The sequence below is a fragment of the Enhydra lutris genome, unplaced genomic scaffold (assembly GCF_002288905.1).
Source record: "Enhydra lutris kenyoni isolate GAN:26980312 unplaced genomic scaffold, ASM228890v2 scaffoldscaffold1, whole genome shotgun sequence".
In the NCBI taxonomy this organism is placed as follows: domain Eukaryota; kingdom Metazoa; phylum Chordata; class Mammalia; order Carnivora; family Mustelidae; genus Enhydra; species Enhydra lutris.
This window is the reverse complement of record NW_019154085.1, coordinates 103317983-103325158: the sequence shown is the minus strand read 5'-3', so window position 1 is coordinate 103325158 and position 7176 is coordinate 103317983. Positions and strand designations below refer to the sequence as shown.

Here is a 7176-nt window from a genome sequence, read left to right as displayed (position 1 = left end):
TATGTATTGACTTAATTTTTAGTACTTCTTACTGTATGTAAGTTTTTGATCACTCTGTTCTGCTTTTAAAACTTCTGGTTTTCTAGGGGCACCTGGGTGGCGCAGTTGGCTGAGTCTTTGACTCTTGGTTTCGGCTCAGGTAGTGATCTCAGGATTGTGAGATTGAGCCCCACGTCTGGCTCTTTGCTGGCACAGAGTCTGTTGAGATTCTCTTTCCCTCTTCCTCTGCCCCTCCTGTTCATGCTCTAGCTCTCTCTCTCAAATAAATAAATAAATAAACTTCTGGCTTTCTAGCTTCAATTTGGATGGTCGCCTTGTCTCTAGATTAAAGACATACACTCTTGGATGTAATTTTTATTTTTTTCACATTTTAAATCATTAAGCCATCTGAAATAAATAAATAAATAAATAAATAAATTAATTAATTAATTTAGAGGCTGACTGCTTTACTGCTTTGCAGGTGAGGGCAGGGGCTCAGGAGCGCTTGGTGGGGCGGGCCAGCTTCCTCCTCCTCATCACAGGCTTCTGGCTACGCAGGATGGCACTGGCTCCGCGAATGACAGCCATGCGCAGATCTGGGCGGCTCTTATTCTTGCGGATCATGTGCGGGACACTGCTGAGGGTGGACCTGGCGTTCTTGTTGATGGTGGTCCGCATGTAGGAGGTGGCAGGTTTCCGCTGGCCGGATCTGCACTTCCTGACCACCACCACGCCCTTGCCTCGGTCGCTGAATCCACGCCCGTGGTGTTGCGGTGAATCAGCCCGTTGTAGCCAAACAAGTTGAGGGCTTTCAGGTTGTCGGGCTCAGTGCTGTAGGCCGGCTTGTTCCTCTTGATCAGGAAGCTGGAGCAGTTCCGCAGGACCATCCGCTGCAGGTGGGCCGGTATGGCGGCGGCGGCTCCTCTCGCTAGGGCAGCCGGAGACAAAAAGAGCTGAAATTTATTTTTGTTTTTATTTCTCACAAATTGAAATACCAACTTTATTGTTTTATTTCTTGCTTATTTTATAATCTTTTTCTGGATTTTTTTCTCATCTAAGTATTTTTTATTTATTTTTATTAACACATAATGTATTATTTGCCCCAGGGGTACAGGTCTGTGAATCATCAGGCTTACACATTTTCACAGCATACCCTCCCTAGTGTCCACATGCCGCACAACCCCCTGCAACCCTCAGTTTGTTTTGTAAGATTAAGAGTCTCTTATGGTTTGTCTCCCTCCCCATCCTGTCTTGTTTCATTTTTTCCTTCCCTACACCACAACCCCCCACCCTGCCTCTCAAATTCCTCATATTATATTTCTGGATTTTCTCTTCTGCTTCACAGACCTATTTATTTACATTTATGGAAGTAACACACTAATTTGTTTATAGGAACTTTATAGCATGTTGTGTGTGATATTTGGTAAGGCTCTCTGTTGTTTTTTTTTTTTAAATATACCAAGTATATATATATATAGTCTCAGACATTTTTTAAAAATATAAAGCATAATAAAATAAAATAAAATATAAAGCATAAGATCATTTTATCCAGTTCAAATAATTCTATTGGGATTTGAATGGGAATTATACTATATTTACAGATACTGATTCTGGGAAAATCAAATTGGCATGATACCAAGTCTCTCCATCTGAAAATATTTTATCTGTCTCTGTTTGTTCTGATCTTACTTTATAGTTATGTTTTTTAATAAAATCTTACAATTTTCTTCACGTTGGTCTTTGCCTTTCTTATTAACCTCATTCCTTAGCATTTTCTAGTTTGTGTATGGAACACTTTTTTTCATTTTCATTTGTCATATACATTGCTGGAATAGAAACCATTGCTTTTTGTATATTTACCTTGAATCCTGCTACCTTAACAAATTCTCTTATACACTTTGGTAAGTTTCTAATTAGAGCCTACTGAATTTTCTAGAAATTCAGTAATCCCCTCAGCATAAAAAGAGGACATTTTATCTTATCTTTTCTAATGTTTATAGTATTTTTTGGCTCATTTCATTTACCAGAATGAAATACTTGTGTAATTATAATGAGAGCAAGCATCTCTGTCTTGTTACTAACTTCCAATCTAAATATTTTTAGGCATTTGGCATTCAGATTAATAATGTCTTTATCTTTTGTTGTATTTGTGTAACCTAGTATTTAATTCTTTGGTGCATTTATTATAATTAAGTCATTATTGTATTCATATTTCAGTAATTTAGTTTACTATTTTACTTAGGTTTTACAGACTTGATATCAAGTGTTCTTTAAGCATTTACTGACGGGATCACATAATTTTTCCATTCATGTATTGCTACACTGGATAATGTTAATAAACTTCCAGATATGGAGCTAGTCTGCATTCCCTGAATAAACCCTACTTCAGTTTGGCCTATTTTTCTTTTGACGCATCATTAGAGGCTACTCACTCATAGTTTAGATTGACTGTTCCCTTCTAGAGACATATGTGAGATTGGCCTATGCCTTTTATAAAATAGTCTCCTTTTCAGTTTTGGATATTAAAGTTATGCTGTCATCATAAAATAAATCAAGAGAGCTCTCCATCTTCTCATAGGGTCAAGAGTAGGTTACCCGACACTGACCTGCTATGTCAGTGTCAGGTAAAAATCACTTGTGACTTTATTAGGTCCTGATTATTTACTAAGTCATAGTTGTCACTTTCGCAATTCTTCTACCATAATTGCTATTCAAGTGTTCTGCTTCCTCTGGTGTAAATTTTGGTAATTTGCGTTTTCTAGGAAATCATCCATTTCTTCTAGATTTTTAAAATCATTGCCCAAAAGTTGCATATATTAATTTCTTGTATTTTAATTTTTCTTGCATTTGTGTTTTTGCTTACTTTCACATTACTAAGCTCTTTCTTCCTTAATCAAATTTGTGAAGACATATTTCATGATGTTGTGTTTTCAAAGTACTTGGCTTTAGACTTATTGTCACTCTCTCTTATTTGAAATGTTTTCCTATTTCTTTAGTTTCAACTTCTGTCTTGATGAGTTTCTTATTCTAGATTTTTAAAAATGTCTTTTGTTTATTGGTTTTAATTCCTTGAACTCTGAACTGTCTTGATGTTAATTTTAAATAAATAAGACATTTAACACTATTAATTTTTACCAGTATGACTTTGTCTGACCATGGGTTATGTATAAAGTGTTCTTTTAATTGACTTCTTCAGAAGTTGCAATATCCCTTTTGATTTCTCTCTCAATCTAAGGATTTTTCTAAGATTAGATATTTTAATTTCTGAGTAGTTAAGATTTGGGCCATTTTTAAAAATTATATGCCTCTAATTTTATTAAGATAATGATTAGAGAATGTGGCCTCTATTTTATAGTTACATGATCTCTACTTTTTAGAATAATTCAAAACATTTCTTTTGGGGAAAGAATATGATCGATATTTTATGTAGTTTGTGAACATAGAAGAAGTATATTCTTTACTTAAAGCAATTATAAATTTTACATATAGCCACGATTATTGAGTTTTTAATATACATCTATATTTAATTTAATAGGTGTGAAATGTTTGAATGGAATTATACTGAAATCTTTGAGAGAGAAAGAGTGAGCAGGTGCATGTGGAGGGGTGGGGGAGGCAGATGGGGAGGGACAAGCAGACTCCAGGCCTGCACAGAACCCCATATGGGGCTTGATCTCATGATGTCACCTCCCTGAGATCACTACCTGAGCCCAAACCAAGAGTCCGCTGCTTAACTCACTAAGCCACCCAGGCACCCCGTGTATAATTTTAAAAATAAATTCTTTTCACATTTCTAATAGCTTAGCTTTATATGTTTAGTTGACACATTGTTTTGCTCATACAATTTATGAATTATCTTCAAATTCACCACTTATGTTATACAGTGTCCCTTTCTTGTCCTGTTTAGTGTTTAACCTTAAATTCTACTTTGGCTAATATTGAATATTGTTCCCACTCTTGCCTTTTATTCGTTTGCATTTGCCTGGCATTCTTCTTCCCATTCTTTTCATTTGAATCTTTCATTGTCAATTTCTTTTAAGTATATTTATTTAAGTAGTTTATAAATGTTTTTGGCTTTTAACCCTCTCTGATAAGCTCTGTCTTTTAAAGATATAATTCAGTTTTTTCCCAAATGATTTGAAAACTTACAATCCTGCTTTTTCTTCACTTTTGTGTTGCTTTATAATTGTGATTTATCTTACATTTTTTTTTCTTTTTCTGTATGTTCACTGGTTTGATCAAATTGTTGCCCATCTTATTTTTCCCCTTGTTAATTTGTACCTCCTAATAAACTTACATTCTATTAACGTTTTCTGTCACTTTCCTTGTACTTATAATCATTTATTTTCATATTATTATTATTATTATTATTATCATTATTATTAGCAAGGTATTATTTTACCAAGCAAGACATTCTATTTTCACATTGCCTTCCCATCTTTGTTACCCCGTGACATAATACCTTTAGGATACCTTCACTTACCCCTCCCCCATTTCTCCTTCCCCTTCAGATTCCCCTCTCCCAATCTTGGAAGAGACATTTAGAATGTCTCTCACTTCTGTCCCCACCCACTGCCCCTGCCGTCCCAGTGTTGCTCAGATAATTTAGTGTTTTTAGGTCTGGATGCTGTTAGAATGTCGCTTGAAATGTCTCTTTTCAGTTTTCAGATTCTGAATTTAAGGTATATATATTTCACATTTCCAGAGAACTCCTAATTCTCTAACCAGGAATTTTCTCCTGTTTTTTTTTTTTTTGTTGTTGTTGTTGTTGTTTTGTTCCTTTTTTGTTTTTCTTAAATTTAGCGATTATCTTTTTGCTATGGGATCCCTTCTTTGTTTTCTTCTAGATCCCCTACATTTGCTCGTCAGGTCTCCTGGTTCCATCCTCCAGCTCTCTAGAGTTTTCTTTCACTGTTTTCATCTCTTTATATTTTTCTCTGTGCATTAGTGTATAATATTTTCACTTGACTCTCAAGTCCACTAATTCACATCTCAACAGTGTTATCTTTTCCTTTGTTTCACTTGCCACACTGGAAAGTTGGAAAAACCACATTTCAGCTTCAGAAAGTCTTTTTGTGTGCATTCGCTGCTTTTGATTGCCAAGAAGTGCTCTGTTTTTCTGTTTAGTCTCAGCGATGAGGAATTTGAAAGCTGACATGGCCAAGATAAATTACAATACAAAAGAATGATATGTGTGACTTTTGAGCAATGATTGTAAAGTCTGGAAGAGACGGATCATTTCATAGCAAATAAATGTTTAAAATTGACTGCAGAAGAAATGGAGCACTTGAAAAGAGCAATTATCATAGAAGAGAAAATAAAGTGATTAGATTGTACACTTCAAATTAATATTACAGTGTATGTTAATTAACTGGAATTTAAATAAAAACTTAAAAAAATTTTTTTTCAGGCAACATCTTCTTCCTTTAAGATATCAGTCTTCTCGACAACAACAACAAAAAGAAAAGAAAAAAAAGAAAAAGAAAAAGAAAATGACTAGAGATGTACCATTTAGTAAATAACTAGGATCCAGTGAGACTACAGCTGGGTTTTTATCTAACATTTAGGGATCAAGAGGAGCTCTCCTTGGTGAGGTATGCATTTTTTTCTGACAGACTATCCTCTCTGGGCCCCCTTAGTGGGGGCACAGGTGGGAGTCTCCAGCAAGGAGACAGATGGACAGCAGCCTGCAGATCTATTAGGGGAGTTCTCTTGGGCTCGTCCCCAGAGAAGGGGAAGGAAGCAGGATTGGGAAGAGGAGAAGTTGTACTGTGAAGGGCAGTCTCCACAAAGCTTGATTTAATGGAGAGCTGGTCCTTCAGGCTTGTCCAGAGCCAAGATGAGGGGGTGAGATTTTATACTGTTGCACCCCATCAGGTATCAGTGTTATCTGTCCTGGGAAGTGGGTATGACCTTGGATATGCCAAAGCAATTTACAAAGAGGGCTGACTAGTAGTTGAGTACTGTCTGCCTACAGGTCTCCCCAGAAGCTCAAGAAAGGAGAGGGAGGGAGGGCAGAAGATCTCCATTCTTACAGGGGAGGCTAGGTGACATACTATAGCATTCACTGTGGATGGGCCATTATTTTTCTTTGTGCCCACCCCCCTGAGTTTCTATCTTTTATTGGAATATCACAAGTTCTAAAATGGTGGTTGGTGAGTAGTCCTGTCACTGTGGGCCATTGCAGCAAGCAAGGTGACCATCACTTTGAGGTGCGTGGAAGACATCTCCTGAACCCTCTTTTTCTTTCAGTCACCAGAGCATGGAGAACTCAGCTGTCTCTTGACCAGGAAGATGGGAGCTGGGGAAGGGGAGGGATGGCTTATCCCCTGGTCCCCTGGAGGATAGATTTCTGCAGGTAAGCTCTTCTCATAGCCTGTTGCTTTATGACGCCTGCCAGCTTCGCCATCCTTTATCCTGGAGGAGAAAGTCCTATATCACTTCCCTTGACCATGATCCCCATGGTGCCCAGGGCTTTCCACAGGCCACCACAGGTCCCAGCTGATATTTGACCTGGGAGAGTCAAATTGATGAGAGTTGATAGTGGAGAAGAAGGGGGGCCGCAGACAAGCTACCTTTTCCTTGAAGTCCCTTCCTCTCCACCTTTCTCACCTTGTCCATGAGAACCATGTAAAATATTTTGTTAGTTGAGTAGCTGAAATCAACATGCTAACTCAGGAGCCAGTGGCCCCAGTGGGTACTGGGCTGGAGGCAAACAAGAAAGGAATGCATTCTGGTCCTTAATTGCGTGCCCATCCCTAGGTTAGGACCCCTGGGGATCTCTGAAAGGAAAAATTAGCAAGCTCCCAGAGACAGTGCTCTCTGTGTATACTTCCATCCAAAGAGATCAGTGTTTATGTATTTAAGTAAAGCCTTATGTCTTATACATGAGCGTGAGCAGGTGGAAATAATTACTCAGCCTGAATCCCTAGTTGCAGATCTCTCTATGATCCAGACCCTTTGAAATTCAAACATATTCACGAGGCTGAAACATAGATGCTCTTTATTAAGACCAAAAAAGCTGTCTAAAAAAATAACCCAAAAGCCCATCTATATGCGTGGAAATAGACATGTTAATTGAACTATCCCTATGGGAGCCCTGAGTTGGTAAATCCCGAGAAGGGCCACTCCAGCACCTACAGCTGGGGCAAGGACTAAACCCTGCCACCAGTCCCAACTGTGCCATCATCAGCAAGA

At 37.9% G+C, this 7176-nt stretch overlaps 1 pseudogene; it reads right to left on the bottom strand.

The window, feature by feature from the left end:
• Positions 1-439: 439 nt before the first annotated feature.
• On the bottom strand, positions 440-1150 carry LOC111140939 (annotated as a pseudogene).
• Positions 1151-7176: the final 6026 nt, after the last annotated feature.